A 17403-nucleotide genomic window follows, 5' to 3' on the forward strand; every position below is an offset into this window, starting at 1 on the left:
AGAGCCACTCAAAGATCAGCAAGGCAGCCTTTGTGTGGAGCCACAGAAAATGGGGGAAGACACTAAGTGAATATTTTGCATCAGTATTTACTGTGAAAAAGGCTATGGAAGATATAGACTGCAGGGAAATTGATAGTGACATCTTGCAAAACGTCCAGATTACAGAGGAGGAAGTGCTGGATGTCTTGAAATGGTTAAAAGTGGATAAATCCCCAGGACCTGATCAGGTGTACCAGAGAACTCTGTGGGAAGCTAAAGAAGTGATCGCTGGCCTCTTGCAGAGATATTTGTATCATCGATAGTCACAGGTGAGGTGCCAGAAGACTGGAGGTTGACAAATGTGGTGCCACTGTTTAAGAAGGGCGGTAAAGACAAGCCAGGGAACTATAGACCAGTGAGCCTGACCTCAGTGGTGGGCAAGTTGTTGGAGAGAATCCTGAGGGACAGGATGTACATGTATTTGGAAAGGCAAGGACTGATTAGGGATAGTCAGCATGGCTTTGTGCGTGGGAAATCATGTCTCACAAATTTGATTGAGTTTTTTTGAAGAAGTAACAAAGAAGATTGATGAGGGCAGAGCAGTAGATGTGATCTATATAGACTTCAGTAAGGCGTTCAACAAGGTTCCCCATGGGAGACTGATCAGCAAGGTTAGATCTCATGGAATACACGGAGAACTAACCATTTGCGGGCAAAATTAGGGCTGAAAATGTGTTGCTGGAAAAGAGCAGCAGGTCAGGCAGCATCCGAGAAGCAGGAGAATCGATGTTTTGGGCCTGAGCCCTTCTTCAGGAAAATTAGGGCACATGGTATTAGGGGCAAATACTGACATAGATTGAAAATTGGTTGGCTGACAGGAAACAAAGAGTAGTAATAAACGGCTCCCTTTCGGAATGGCAGGCGGTGACCAGTGGTGTGCCGCAGGGATCAGTGCTGAGACCGCAGCTTTTTACAATGTACATTAATGATCCTGTTAAAAGTAATATTAGCAAATTTGCTAATGACTCAAAGCTGGGTGGCAGGATGAAATGTGAGGAGGATGTTAGGAGAATACAGGGTGACCTCGACAGGCTAGGTAAGTGGACGGATGCATGGCAGATGCAGTTTAATGTTGATAAATGTGTGGTTATCCATTTTGGTGGAAAGAATAGGAGGGCGATTACTACCTAAATGGAGTCAAGTTAGGTAAAAGGGGCAGTACAACGAGATCTAGGTGTTCTTGTACATCAGTCAATGAAAGCAAGCATGCAGGTACAGCAAGCAGTGAAGAAAACTAATAGCATGCCGGCCTTCAAAACAAGAGGAATTGAGTATAGAAGCAAATAGGTCCTTCTGCAGCTGTACAGGGCCCTGGTGAGACCGCACCTGGAATATTGTGTGCAGTTTTGGTCTCCAAATTCGAGGACATTCTGGTTATTGAGGGAGTGCAGCGTAGGTTCACGAGGTCAATTCCCGGAATGGCAGGGCTATCTTACGCTGAAAGATTGGAGCGACTGGGCTTGTATACGCTTTAGTTTAGAAGGCTGAGAGGGGATCTGATTGAGATGTATAAGATTATTAAAGGATTGGACACTCTGGAGGCAGGAAGCATGTTTCTGCTAATGGGGTAGGCCACTTAGAACAGAGTTGAGGAGAAACTTCTTCACCCAGAGAGTGCTGGGTGTGTGGAATGCTCTGCCCCAGAAGGCTGTGGAGGCCAAGTCTCTGGATATATATAAGAAAGAGTTGGATAGGGCTCTTAAGGATAGTGGAATCTAGGGTTATGGGGATAAGGCAGGAACAGGATACTGATTGAGGATGATCAGCCAGGATCATAATGAATGGTGGTGCTGTCTCAAAGGGCAGAATGGCCTACTCCTGCACCTATTATTTATTGTCTATTTGAATACAGAACTGGCTGAAAGGTGGAAGACAGAGGGTGGTGGTGGAGAGTTGTTTTTCAGACTGGAGACGTGTGACCAGTGGTGTGCCACAAGGATCGGTGCTGGGTCCACTACCTTTTTCATTTACAGAAATGATTTGGATACGAGCATAAGAGGTACAGTTAGTAAGTTTGCAGATGACACCAAAATTGGAGGTGTAGTGGACAGCAAAGAGGGTTACCTCAGATTACAACAGGATCTGGACCAGATGGGCCAATGGGCTGAGAAGTGGCACATGGAGTTTAATTCAGATAAATGCAAGGTGCTGCATTTTGGGAAAGAAAATCTTAGCAGGACTTCTACACTTAATGGTAAGGTCCTAGGGAGTGTTGCTGAACAAAGAGACCTTGGAGTGCAGGTTCATAGCTCCTTGAAAGTGGAGTCGCAGGTAGATAGGATAGTGAAGGCGGTGTTTGGTATGCTTTACATTATTGGTCAGAGTATTGAGTACAGGAGTTGGGAGGTCATGTTGTGACTGGACAGGTCATTGGTTGTTGCAAATGTACAGGTCATTGGTTAGGCTACTATTGGAATATTGTGTGCAATTCTGGTCTCCTTCCTATTGGAAAGATGTTGTGAAACCTGAAAGGGTTCAGAAAAGATTTACAAGGATGTTGCCAGGGTTGGAGGATTTGAGCTATAGGGAGAGGCTGAACAGGCTGGGGCTGTTTTCCCTGGAGCGTCGGAGGATGAGGGGTGACCTTCGAGGTTTACAAAATTATGAGGGGCGTGGATAGAATAAATAGACAAAGTCTTTTCCCTGGGGTTGGGGAGTCCAGAACTAGACTGCATAGGTTTAGGGCGAGAGGGGAAAGATATAAAAGAGACCTAAGGGGTAACTCTTTCACGCAGAGGGTGGTACGTGTATGGAATGAGCTGCCAGAGGAAGTGGAGGAGGCTGGTCCAATTGCAACATTTAAAAGGCATTTGGATGGGTATATGAATAGGAAGGGTTTGGAGAGATATGGGCCGAGTGCTGGCAGATGGGACTAGATTGGGTTGGGATATCTGGTTGGCATGGACGGATTGGACCAAAAGGTCTGTTTCCATGCTGTACATCTCTATAACTCTAATACAGATTTCAGATTTCCATTATATACAGTATTTTGCGGTTGTGTTTTACTAAAAAAAAATTTATCTCAGCAAACTGTGGCAATACATCTTCAATTATTCACATTGGGGTGTGAGATATCTTCAAAGCTTTATTGGAATTTCTTGGATTGATGCATAATGAAACCTCCGTTTTCCAGGTTTTTTTAACTGCCAATCTGTGGGCATTCTCACTTACTTGAACACTTTCTTCTTTCCTTTTGCTTTCTTTACTTTCAGGCTAGTCTGAGGGGTTGCTGGAACACTCTTCAACAAATGCTGAGTTAGTCTGATGCAGTCATTTACTTCAAGAAAATATTGGCTAGGAAGACATCCACGACCAACAAAAAATATTGGTGCAACATCATACATTTCCTCTGAAAGGTTACTGCTGTAGGATTTAAATCTTGTTTCAACAGAGATGGGTGGATTTTGTTTAATGTCTGCTGAATGGGATCACAAATTTTCATTCATCCTGTTAAAATTAGTCTTTTATCATTGTTGTCCCATTGAGTTAAGTACTGTTCCATCATGTAACTCTACCTTTATCTGAGATGTTTTCATTGTTATGATACCACCTTGAACATTTCACAATCTCTGGTTCATTGCTTGAAGTCCCAGGCAACCTGTTTCCATGTTGAACATAGCAATGTTTTGCTGGATTCAAACTTACTTGACGTTCTTCTTCTGCAGGCATAACTTTAACAGTCACAAACCAATAATCAGCTTTGGTCCAGAAAGTACCAATTTCTTCTTGCTGTATATAGTCATTTGTCAGAATCAGTCAATATCCCTCCAATAATCATTAAAAGCTTGCTTTGCTTCTTCCCAGCAAACTGTTGTGAGCAAAGAAATTCAGATTCTTGCAGTTTTATGAAATTTCATAATATTTTATTATTTAATAACCTGGAATCAAAGATAGAGATAATAGATTTTGGTTTTTCAGTTCTGTGAAAATTTTACTTTTTTCAAAAAAAAGTAAAGATCACAAAAGCATGTTAAACAGGGAATTTAAGTAAGCATTTACGAGTAATCATGTGATTTCAGCTGAATGACCAGCAAGCCAGCTGAGGAGATGATTGCCAGTGTTTGCTGACCTGAAGCGTCCACAATCAGGTTCAAAGACATGACAGAGATGCTGTTATTAGCAGACTCCAAGCAGTCATGAGTCAGAAGAGTTCCTGAGTTGCTAGTAGTCTGAGAAGAAATCTCCTGTGCAAGTGTCAGAAAGGATGACATCCAAGGCTGTTCAAGTCATGAGTTTAGGGAATCTATGTTCAGACAGCAGTGAGCCATGTATTCAGCCTATCTTGCTTAGGCCTTAAAACGTGAACTGAAGGCATAGCGCTGAATGAGTGCGCAGAAATTTGCTAAAGGTAAACCTAAGCATGATGTTAAGCATGGCAATAGTTTACTTTGAGATCGCACTTGTTGATATTAATAGTGAACAAAGATCATAACAATTCCATTTTCTCCACACTGGATGTTTCCTTTTCTTTCTTGTGATATCTTCCAAAATATTTACTGCCATTGTTCTTTCTGAAGTATTTCTTCATTTTCTCCACCATGATGTTGCTCTTGTTCAGCTTGGATTGCCCCTCAGCATAAAGTAAAGCCCCATTAGGACCCAATGTACTCTAGCTAATGATTGATAACATCAGAGCTTCTCAACATGTAAAACAGCTTTCTTGTGAGGTGGTTTATTTTCTGTCTGCAGATGTGTTTTCACAGCAGGATCTCTTATTTCTAAAGACATGTTTATTGCTGATGAGATCATACTTCAACTGTCCAACTTCACATGATACAGCTAGATTTCTCGATATAATTACATATTGATCAATATTTTTCCAATCTTAAAAACACACAATTTATAGGAAACACTGGTTGTTGAGAAAAATGAGGGGAGATTCTCAAAAACCTATAAAATTCTAACAGGAATAGACAGAGCAAATACAAGGATGATGCTCCCGATGATCAGGAACAGCCTAAGGTCAAGGGCTAGGTTATTTAGCATTAAAGATGAAAATAAAAACTTTTTCCACCCAGAGTGACAAGCCTGAGGAACTGTCTGCCACAGAAAGCAGTTGAGGCCAAAATATTGAAAGTTTAAGTATAGTTATAGTTAGGTATAGTTCCTAAAGCTAAAGGGACCAAAGGGAATAGAGTGCAAGCAGGAACAGAGTATTGAGTTGAATAGTCATCCATGATCATACTGAATAGCACAGCAGGTTCAAAAGGTTGAATTGTCTGCATTTGCTCCTATTTGCTATGTTTGTTCAAAATGGGTCTTTGAGGTCTTCAATATTTCTCGTCTGGTTTTTCTACACTTTATTGAAGTCTAACATGTAGAAAACTTGAAACTGGTTTCTCCTGAAGTCTTAGCAAAATAATGCTATTCTTGTTTGTTTAGATTTTTTTATTTAACTGTGACATTCAAATAATTTTGTCATTGAGACTAAGAAATTCTAATTCTGTAATTCTATCTCACATCATTTTTAATTTTTACAGGAGCAGGGACTGAAAAATTCAAAGCTACCTTAACTTACCCAATAGGATAGAGTTGCAGACTACAATTCTAAGAATACCTCAGTGTCCATAGGAGACAGATATAAAATATATAGTCATTCACTATATAGCAATGTTATAATGGGTTTGAAATATGCAATTATTAAATATTAATTCCTGAAAGAAATTCTGAAGAGTGGCAGCAATTTGGGATCTTTAGAAGTGGTAAGGCCAATTTTATATTTCAGGCTTTAGAGAACATTGTTTATACCTACTACCAAACCATGACATAAAGCAAGCAAATCAAATTTGCAAAATCATATTCATTATAGTGGAGAACATTTTACATAGCTGAAGTTTAAGAATGAAAAAAACTTAGTTTGGAAGCAACAACAAACGTGGATATGGCTACTTACGAGGGAATGAGAGAAGAATTGGCAAGAATGGACTGGAGAAAGCATTTAGCAGAAAAGATAGTTGAGGAACAATGACAGACCTTAATTAAAAGTACATGACTCACAACAAAGAGGAAGAAGGATTTTAGGAAGGGAATACCCACCATGGTTAACTAGGAACATTATGGATAATATCAAATTTAAAGCAAAAGAATCATATAATGTGACAAGGATTAAAGATAATTCAGAGAACTGGGCAGTTTTAAAAGCCAACAAAAGATGAAAAGAAAGGGAGAAAATAAACTATGAGCGCTAATTAACAAATATCATAAAAACAAACAGTGAGAGTTTCTTTAAATATATAGAAAGGAAGAGAAAAGCAACATCTTACAGAATGAGGTTGGGGAAATAATAATCAGAACCCAGGAAATGGCAAAAGAGTTGAATGAATATTTTACAGAGTCTTTAAGGTAGATAGCATAAACAGCATTTCAAAATTACTTACTCATCATCAAGGAGCTAAAGAGGGAAAGGAAATAAACACAATAATTATCACAGGCAGAAAAAGTACTGTAGAATCTAACAGGACTAAAACTGTAAAATTGCCAATGTACCACCTTCATTCAAAAAGAGGGGCGGGGGGGGAGCAATGAAAAGGTAACTATAGGCCATTTAGCTTAACAGCTATCATCAGGAAAACATTAATCTATTCTCAAGGGTGCAAGAACAGAGCATTTAGAAATATACAATAGAACCAAGTAGAGTCAACATGGCTTCATGAAGGGAAAATTACACCTGACAAACTTGTTATAGTTATTTGAACAGATAACAAGCAGGGCAGCTAAAGTGGAACCAATGACCATATTAGATTTGTATTTCAAAGGGTATTTGATAAGGTACAACACACAAGGCATCCAAAAAGCCCAAATCATTGGGGTAGTATATTAGCATGGATAGTGGAGTGACTAACTAATAGAACAGAATTGGGATAAAAAGGTATCTTCAGGATTAAATCTGTTACAAGAGTAATGCCACAGGAGTCAGTGCTGCAGCCACAATTTTCACGATGCATATATTACTGATGTGGATGATGAAAGTGAATATACTATCACCAAGTTTGTGGATAACAAAAATAGATGGGAAGCAAATCAGTGAAAACGACACAAGACATCTGCAGAGGGAAATAAGATAGGTTGAGTGAATGAAGAAAAACAAAATAAAATGTGGTAAAATGAGGATATGCACTTTGGCAAGATGAATGGAAGAACTGGATATTATTTAAATGGAGAAAGACAGCAGAAAGCTGCAGATAGAGGGATATGGGTGTCCTATGACTCACAAAAAGCAAGCATCCAAGTTCAGTGGGCTATGGGAAGGGAAATGGAATATTGGACTTTATTTCAAGGAGAATGGAGCATAAAAACTTGTGGACCTCTTGCTAAAACAAGATACAAAGTACTAGTCAGACCAAAGCTGGAATAGAGTTAACAGATTTAGTCCCCTTATCTGAGGAAACACATACTTGTATTTAAGGCATTCCAGATAAGGTTCGCAAGGTTGATCTTGGATACAGACAATTTTTCTTATGAGAGGTTGTACAGGTTGGGTATGTAGGCAAAAGTGAGGACTGCAGATGCTGGGAACTAGAGTTTAGGTCAGAGTGGTGCTGGAAAAGTACAGCAGGTCAGGCAGCATCTGAGGGGGTTGGGCCTGTACTCTGGAGTTTAGAAGAATGAGAAGAGACCTATGTGAAATATTTAAGGTTCTTAGGTGACTTGACAAGATGGATGCTGAGAGATCCCGAGTGGGACAGGCTCAAGTCAGAAGGTAAAATCTCAGGATAAGAGGTTGCTTACAGGGGAGGCAATGGCCAATGGTGTTATTGTTAGACTATTAATCCAGAAACCCAGGTCATGTTTTGGGGACCTGGATTTGAATCCTGTATTGGCAGATGTACCAATGATTATTAAAGCATCGTCGACTATTAGAAAAACCCATCTGGATTATAAGGAAATCTGCCATTCTCACCTGGTCTGGCTACATGTGACTCCAGAACCACAGCATTATGGCTCACTCTCAATTTCCCTGAGAAATTGACTAGCAAGCCACTCAGCTGTATTTATCACTACAAAGTCTCAAAGAAATGAAATCAGCCGGACCACCTGGCATTGACCTAGACACCAGAAAAGACAACAGCAGAAATAGCCCTACTGACACTGCAAAGTCCTCCTCACTAACATCTGGAGGCTAGTACCAAAACTAGGAGAGCTGTCTCACTGATTAGTCAAGCAACAGCCTGATGGTCATACTCACAGAAGCATACTTTAGAGTCAATGTCCCCGACACTACTATCACCATCCCCGGATATGTCCTGTCCCACTGGCAGGACAAACCCAACAGAGGTGGAGGCACTGTGGTATACAGTTGGAAGGGAGTTGTCTTGCTGGTTACTATGCATTATCCTCCCTTCGCTGATGAATCAGTACTCCAAATTGAACAACACGAAGGAAGCAATGAGGGTGACATGGGTGCAAAATATACTCTAAGTGGGGATTTCAAATGACCATCAGAGTGGCTTGACTGCAGTACTACTAGTTGAGCTAGTTGAACCTAAAGGGCATAGCTGCTAGACTGGTACCAGGGAAAAACCCATACTTGCCCTCATCCTTACCAATCTGTTAGTTGTAGATGCATCTGTTCAGGACAGAATTGGTAAAAGCGACTACTGCACAATCCTTGTGGGAATGAAGTCCTGCCTTCACGTTGAGAATAGCCTATCGCCATTCTAAATTGTACAGACTGAATGAATTGAGCAACTCAAGACTGGACATCCATGAGGTGCTGTGGGCCATCAACAAGAGCAGAATTGTACTCCAGCACAAATTGCAACCTCATGACCCAGCATATTCCCCACTCAACTATTACCATCAAGCCAAAGAATCAATCAGGGTTCAATGGAGTGCGCAGGAGGCATACCAGGTGAAACACCAGGGTTACCTAAAAATTAGGTGTCAGCCTGTTGAAGCTACCAAACAGGGCTACTTGTGTGCCAAACAGGACAAGCAGCAAGTGATAGACGAGGCTAAGCGATACCACAACCAACAGATCAGATCTTAGCTCTGCAGTCCTATCACATCCAGTCGTGAATAGTTGTGGACAATTAAACAACTCACTAAAGGAGCAGGCTCCAAAAGTATCCCCATCCTGAGTACAACAGAAGTGCCAAGTAGATGATCCATTGTGGCCTCTACCACTGGTCTCCAGCATTAGAGATACCAGTCTTCAGCCAATGTGAATCATTCCACATGATATCAAGAAACGGTTGGAGGCACTGGATACGGTAAAGGCTAAGGGTCTTAACAACATTCTAGCAATAGTACTGAAGACTTGTGCTCCAGAACTTGCTGTTCTCCCAGCCAAGCTTGTCCAGTACAATTAAAACAGTGGTATCTACCCAGCAATATGAAAAATTACAGAGTTTTTCCCAATTACCCAAACAAAAAGCAGGAAAAGTCTAACCTGGCCAATCTCTACTCTCAATCATCATTAAAGTGATGGAAAGTGTCAACAGGGCTGTCAAGCAGCACCTGCTTGGCAACAACCTGCTCAGTGACACCCAGTTTGGGTTCCACCACAGCCACTCAGCTCCCACCTCGTTATAGCCGTGATTCAAACATGGACAAAACGGTTGAATTCCAGAGGCGAAGTAGTGCAGCCCTTGACATCAAGGCTGCATTCAACCGAGCCCAAGCAAAACTGAAATTAATGGGTATCAGGGGAAAAGTGTCCATTGGTTGAAGGAAGATGGTTATGGTTGTTGAAGGTCAGGTATCTCAGCTCCAGGACATCTCTGCAGAAGATCCTCAGGGTACTGTCCAAGATCCAACTGCTCTAGCAACAGCCTTCCCTCCATTACAAGTTCAGAAGTGGATGTTCGCTGATAATTGCACAATGCCCAGAACCATTCATGACTCAGAGTCAAAGTTATAGAGCTGGCCAGCATGGAGACAGACCCTTTGGTCTAACTCGTCCACGCCAACCAGTAGTCTTAAATTTATCTAGTCCCATTTGCCAGAATTTGGCATGCATCCCTCTAGACTCTTCCTATTCATATATCCATTCAGATGCCTTTTAAAATAATGTAATTGTACCAGTCTCCACCACTTCTTCTGGCAGCTCATTCTATACACACATTGTGTGAAAGGGTTGCCCCTTAGGTCTTTTTTCTATCTTTCTCCTTTCACCCTAAACCTATGCCCTCTAGTTTTGGACTCCCTGGGAAAAAGGCATTGGCTATTCACCCTATCTATGCCCCTCATGATTTCATAAACCTCTGTAATGTCACTTCTCAGCCTCCAACATTCCGGGAAATAGCTCCAGCCTATTCAGCCTCTCCTAAAGTTCGACCTTTGGCAACATCCTTGTAAATCTTTGCTGAACCTATTTAAATTTCACAAAATCCTTCCTATAACAAGGAAACCAGAACTGAATGCAGTATTCCAAAAGTGGCCTAACCAATATCCTGTACAGTTGCAATATGACCCGCCAACTCCTATACTCAACATACTTACCAATAATGGCAAATATAACAAACGCCTTCTTCGTTATCCTACCTACCTGCGTCTCCACTTTCAAGGAACGGTGAACTACACTCCAAGGTCTCTTTGTTCAGTAACACTCCCCAGGATGTTACCATTAAGTGTATGAGTCCTGCCCTGATTTGCCTTTTCAAAATGCAGCACCTCACATTTATCTCAATTAAACTCTATCTGCCAATCCTCAGCTCACCTGCTCATCTGATCAAGGTCCCATTGTACTCAGAGGTAACCTTCTTCGCTGTCCACTATACCCACCAATTTTGGTGTTTCTTACAAACTTACCAACCGTACCTATGTTCACATCCAAATCACTTATATAAGTGACAAAAAGCAAAAGACACAGCATAGATCCTTGTAGCGCACCATTGGTCACAGACCTCCAGTCTGAAAAGCAATCTTCCATCACCACCCTCTGTCTTCTATCTTCGAGCTAGTTCTGTAACCAAATGGCCAGTTCTTCTTATATTCCATGTAATCTAACCTCACTAACCAGTCTACCTTGTCAAATGCCTTACTGAAGTCCATAGATCATGTTCACCGCTCTGACTACATGAATCTTCATCACTTTCTTGGAAAAACTCAAATTAGAGAGACACGATTTCTTATCATTAATCAGTCCTTGCCTTTCCAAATATCTCAAAAGGCCTGATGTAAGCCATGTTGAAATGCAACAGGATGCAGACAATTGACTGGCCGACTTGCTGACTGGATAATGAGATTTTATTTTCATGGGTATCGAATTACAATAAAATACAATGAAAAGCCTTCATTCATTGACATGATTTGGCACCATTTTGCTAGTTATAAGAATAAGAGGAAAATGAAAAGATACATCTTAAAGAGAAGTCCATCTGTGTTTGAGTTCTGAGCTGGCTCAGAACCACCACCACCACCATCTGCATCACACCCAAATAACAAAGTCACAAATTCTCAGGCACCATTTTTCACCCCAGGCTGATTCATCTCTACCACTGCCTCGCTGTCACCTGCGCCATCCCACCAACATCACTTCTCTCACCATGGCTCATCTCGATGGTGCTGTGATGTGCTCCCACCTCTGCTTCGCCATCTACAGTGCTGGATCCATCCAACAATTAAGTCACCAATCCTCAGGCACCATCTTTTGCCACTGAACCTACCTCAACAATATCGCCGATGTAGTGACCACTGCCTATGGGGTTGCATGCTTGCCCTGGAAAAGTTTGTAAGGGCTTATTCTTTCCCCACTCTGGCCCCACTCTCACAAGTCCACACAAGGACAACCCGCCACAGCCGGTGCAATCTGAACTCTTCACAGTGAGTAGGGGAGCAAAAAATAAAACAGGAATAAACGGAAAAGAAGAAAAAAAGAAAAACAGAAAAACAGATGGATCAGACAGGCTCTAAGTGCAGGAGCCCTACTCCACCATCATTTTACTGTGCCAAATTGTGGAGACATGGGAACTACCACCCTTTGACATTCAATGATGTTACCATAACTGATTCCCCTGCTATCAACATTCTTGGGGTTACCATGGACCAGAAACTCAACTGAACTACCAGAAATACTTTCTCAAGGGCAGGTCAGAGGCTAAGAATACTGTGAGAAGTAACTCACCTCCTGACTCCCCAAAGTCCCATCTATGAGGCATTAGTCAGGAAGATGATAATATACTTTCCAATTAGCTGGATGCTTGCAGCTCCAAACACTCAAGAAACTTAACAGTATTTAGGACAAAGCATTCCTCTTGATTGACACCACATCCACAAACATTCATGCCCTGCCCCAGTGCGGTTCAGTAGCAGCAGTGCGTACTATCTACAAGATATACTGCAGAAATTCACCAAATATCTTCAAATAACACCTTCCAAATCCATGAACACTTTGTTCCAGAAGGACAAGAGCAGCCAATAAATGAGAACACCATCACTTGCATGTTTCCCTCCAAGTCTTTTACTAACTTGACTTGGAAACATCATGCTCTTTCTTCACTGTCACTGGGTCAACATCTTGGAATTCCTTCTCTAGCAGCAAGTGAACTGCAGCTACTCAAGGATGCAATTCACCACCATCTTCTCAAAGACACCCAGGAATGTGTAATAAATGCTGGCCAGTGATGCTCACATTACATGAATAAAAGAAATTGATAGAGGAGGATGATTTTCTTCTTAGACAATAGCGAATTTGTGGAAGTCTTTAGCTGAGGGCTGTTCAGATTCTATTGTTAAATGTTCAAGGCTAAGATAAACATATTTCTAATCATTAAAGGGAATCAAGTTTTATGGGAATAATGCAAAGTGGAAGTGAGGGTGATCGATCATTCGTGATCTTATTGAATCGTGGAGTGAACCATTGAGCCAAGTGGCATACTTCTACTCTTACATCTTAGTGTTTTATGAATTCTGAATTCAGATTCTCAAAACCCACAAAATTTCAACTGATCACTTCTGATATCAGGTTCTATGTACCAGCTGATGGCTTTTTTTTCTAAACTGAAGACAACTACATTAGAGGTCATTAGATAGCACATAGTATGCAGCAGCATTTTGCAAATAACTAGGTCAAAAGGTGGGCAACAGAATTCAAAGCCTTGCTCCAGCTTGATAGAAAGTGTCACTTGTACAAGAACTTTTATGAGCTACTCATGGAACTTATATACCAACTATCAATCTGCAGCAAGTTTAGGTTTAGTGAAAGTTCATTTAAGATTTTCAAAACCAAACTTTTACATTTTGAAGCATTTCCCCTATTAATTCAGAGGGCAGGGTTGGCATTACTTTGCGACTTTGACAGTTCTTTTGTACTATATTTTGACTGTTTCATGGACCTCATTACATGCAATACTTAAATGAGATCATGCTCCTTATATAAGAATTTGAGAGTTCACATATATAGTGGAACTCATTTTACAGTCAAATGTCCATTTAAAAGAGACATTATGTGATATCAGAAGGAATATTTTAATCTGTTTTTTTTACATGTGATAAAGTGTTCAGGGGTTGTTTTAACACTATTATTAATTAGTAAAATAGTCAAAAATAACTCCTTTCCTTGGAATGTATAACAGTAGTATTTTGCTCTTCAAGTATTACCACCAATTATTGTCTGATGAAACCTCTTTTAGCCAATTTTGGTAGTGAAGCACAGATGAGAGAATGCACCAAATGCAAGTAGAAGAAGGTCCTAACAGACATGTAGATTATATATTCAAATATGTGTTATTTTCATCTATACTACAGTTATCACCCACACAACGAATGAGTTCTGAATAAAACTTTAAAAAAACCTCTATTTTATGTAATAATCACTATCTTTGACATTACGCCTTCAGAAGCTCTCATGTGTTGTCACCACACATCGCAGTCAGTATATTATGAGATTATTGAAAGCATTAACTCAATGACTCACTCCATCTACTGGATACATATTGAATCACATTATTTCATTTTAAACACTGCATCTCAACATAAAAACCCACTTGCAGCCCAGCCACCTGCCATTTTCAGGCTTTTACATTGCAAATTTGGCATAATCGTGACTCTTCGATTGATTACATCTTGCCTCCTACTTTCTATTCTGCTTTCCACATTATCTCTTCTAATCTGTCTATCTCTGCAATGTTAAACATTTGGGCTGTTGTACAGCATTAACTGCTTGATGTAAATACAAGCTGTTGTGGTCTATCGAATTTTGGCAATATGATTGGGCATGGGCTTTGCCTCAAATGGATTTCTTAATAGAAAAACACTGCATTTTGCACTTAATGAACATTTTTTTTAAAAAGGCATATTGTGAATGTACAAATGACACTGACACCCCATTCCTTTCTTATTGCAGATTTTTAAAAGGTCATCATTGTCATAATGATATATTGTTGTGTAATTAAAATAAAATTAATTCCATGTCAATCAGTTGTTATGTCTTCCTTGCATGTAAGTTAGGATTTATTTCAGCAAACTTTAAATAGGCCGGTGAAATTAAACTTGTTCTAAAAATGATTATACACATTAGTTCCTCTACAATTTCTTTTGGTTATTACCTTTGATTTAGTCACACCAGTATTTAATTCGTGGTCGATATTCCACCAAAGTGAAACTTCCAGTACAATTTTCAAATCCAATCTCTGCCCAAGACAGGGTCATCCATTAGCAGCAGTCCTGGAACACAAATACACCAGTATATATTTATTAACAGTTAAATACTTTTTGAGAATATCTAATTCAATAATTCGTGAGACAAAGCCATAAGAAGAAGAAAAAAAAACAGGATTTGCTCAGTCTTCCAACCTCCCCTTCTGCACTGCCTATTAACTTGGGCCCACCTAAAATCTGTAGCCCATATGTGAATCTGCAGTACTTAGTCACCACCCGCATGCTCATGGGTCAACATTAGTACCAGACACAATTTAAAATTCATATTCTAATTTTTAAATTGCTTCATGGCCTCACCTCTCCCTCACCCCCAACCTCCTTCAGCCCCATCCCCCAGGGGCTGTGTGTTTTCAGATCAGTCTTTTACATCACACAATACACTCACTTCGTCATTGAGGGCCAGTTCTTCAGCCGACTCCATTCTAAACAGTGGAATTGTCATAGAGTCATAGAGATGTACAGCATGGAAACAGACCCTTCGGTCCAACCTGTCCATGCCGACCAGATATCCCAACCCAATCTAGTCCCACCTGCCAGCACCCGGCCCATATCCCTCCAAATCCTTCCTATTCATATACCTATCCAAATGCCTCTTAAATGTTGCAATTGTACCAGCCTCCACCACTTCCTCTGGCAGCTCATTCCATACAAGTACCACCTCCTGCATGAAAAGGTTGCCCCTTAGGTCCGTTTCATCTCTTTCACCTCTCAAACTAAACCTATGCCCTCTAGTTCTGGACTCTCTGACCCCAGGCTCTGTAAATCTGTGAAGTACCAATTTCTTCTATTAACAGTCATCTTAAAATCTCTTTGGCAACACATTTAGTTCTCCATATTTGTTATCTCTTTCTTTGATTTGGTGTCACGTTTCTTAAAATTATGCTTCTGTGCAAAACCTTGATGTTTTCCTACATTAATAGCATCTTACAAATGAAAGTTTTTAGACAATTTCCACAACAAGTGCTTTACAACTTAAATCTCGCTTCCTTGCATAAATTAAAATCAAAAGGCTAATGTAGTATTCACTTTTATATAATTCATTAGAAATTTCTATAATCACAAAAAAATTAGTATGAAAAGAAGCCGTAATCAAAATCAACACCTTTCATTTGCACTTTTTCAAATACATTTGTCACATCTCTGTATTTCTTCACCTGATGAAGGAGTGTCACTCCGAAAGCTAGTGTGCTTCCAATTAAACCTGTTGGACTATAACCTGGTGTTGTGTGACTTGTAACTTTGTACACCCTAGTCCAACACCGGCATCGCCAAATCATGACTATATTTCTTCAATCACATTTTCTCAATCACACTTTACCAATATAATCTTGAATGCTATGTAGTTTCTACCTCAGCCACAAATGCTGTAAGTGAAGACCATGACCACACAAATCAGGAAAAAGATATCAACCACCCCCCCTCCCAAAAAAAACATTATATACATACTTTGAATCAGTAACCACTCATTCCTAACTCCAACCACTAAAACAATTGGTTACAATTTAGGAACAAAATTACTGCATCGGTACTGAAAACAACAACTGCTCTCTCTTATGGAGAGTAATCTAGACTGCAAACTTTAGCTTGCTTTCTCTCCATGGATGCTGCCTGACCACTGTGACCTACAGCATTTAGATTAGAGTGGTGCTGGAAAAGCACAGCAGGTGAGGCAGCATCCAAGGAGCAGGAAAATTGATATTTCGAGCAAAAGTCCTTCATCAGGAATAAAGCCTGTTTTAATTTCAGCCCGGCTTCTATTTATCTTGTCCCATTTTCAGGTATAGTATTTCAAACAGTTCAGTTACACGCAATTATTTTAACTAATAAAAATTTTACTTTCTGTTTGCTTTCCAACAGACAACGACTCTAATTTATTTCTTGTCAATAACTATATTTTCTCATTCCTAAATGAAAACCTCGAACACAGATATCGGTCTGCGCCGGTGTGGCGATGCACCCCGGGAGTTGTAGTCTTCAATGGAAACAAGCCTTCGCGCCAGCCCCTTTTGACTTTCACCGGATCCCATCAAAGTCGATTGCGTGGTACTACAATTCCCACAAAACGTCACGCGCTCCAGAGCTCGACGGGTGGTCTTTGTATTGGGACGACTGCTCCACTGAGGTATGCATCCACCTGGGAAAGGTGTTGACGAGGTTAGGACTGCAAATCCCAGAGTGCCGTGCGGTGGGCGGGGGTTTGCACGCGGGCTGGAGGGTGGCATTACTGGCTCGCGCAGCCTTTACAGTTTGAGTTGAACGGCTGCTGCGCGAGGCAGACGGTAGGAGCGCGAGCGGCTCTCTGTGGTTCTGTAACTGTCGCCGGCGGAGGGTGTCAGTGCAGTCAAACAGTCACACAAATACACCGAGCTTGGGGGCTCCGGTTACACACACACACACACACACACACACCCCGAGCCCGGGGGCTCCGGTGAGAGAGAGAGAGACCGGGCTCCGGTCGGAGAGACAGAGAGAGACCGAGCCCCGGGGGCTCCGGTCGGAGAGACAGAGAGAGACCAAGCCCCGGGGGCTCCGGTGAGAGGGAGAGAGAGAGAGAGACCGAGCCCCGGGGGCTCCGGTCGGAGAGACAGAGAGAGACCGAGCCCCGGGGGCTCCGGTCGGAGAGACAGAGAGAGACCGAGCCCCGGGGGCTCCGGTCGGAGAGACAGAGAGAGACCGAGCCCCGGGGGCTCCGGTCAGAGAGAGAGAGACAGAGAGAGACCGAGCCCCGGGGGCTCCGGTCGGAGAGACAGAGAGAGACCGAGC

General features: G+C 41.3%; 1 protein-coding gene and 1 long non-coding RNA gene across 2 annotated transcripts in view; one reads left to right on the top strand and one right to left on the bottom strand.

Moving 5' to 3' along the window:
- Positions 1-3433: 3433 nt before the first annotated feature.
- LOC140485721 (uncharacterized) lies at positions 3434-16930 on the bottom strand. The gene is made up of 3 exons (XR_011962417.1): positions 16477-16930; positions 14529-14646; positions 3434-4609 (listed from the first exon to the last, which is right to left on the bottom strand). It is a non-coding gene; the product is annotated as an uncharacterized lncRNA (long non-coding RNA).
- ankrd50 (ankyrin repeat domain 50) overlaps positions 16856-17403 on the top strand; it is a 77112-nt gene continuing 76564 nt past the window's right edge. Inside the window, exon 1 of the mRNA XM_072584178.1 lies at positions 16856-16919. The gene's annotated coding sequence lies outside the window, so the exon portion shown is untranslated. The remainder of the gene's footprint in view (positions 16920-17403) is intronic.

The sequence above is a fragment of the Chiloscyllium punctatum genome, chromosome 14, assembly GCF_047496795.1.
Source record: "Chiloscyllium punctatum isolate Juve2018m chromosome 14, sChiPun1.3, whole genome shotgun sequence".
In the NCBI taxonomy this organism is placed as follows: domain Eukaryota; kingdom Metazoa; phylum Chordata; class Chondrichthyes; order Orectolobiformes; family Hemiscylliidae; genus Chiloscyllium; species Chiloscyllium punctatum.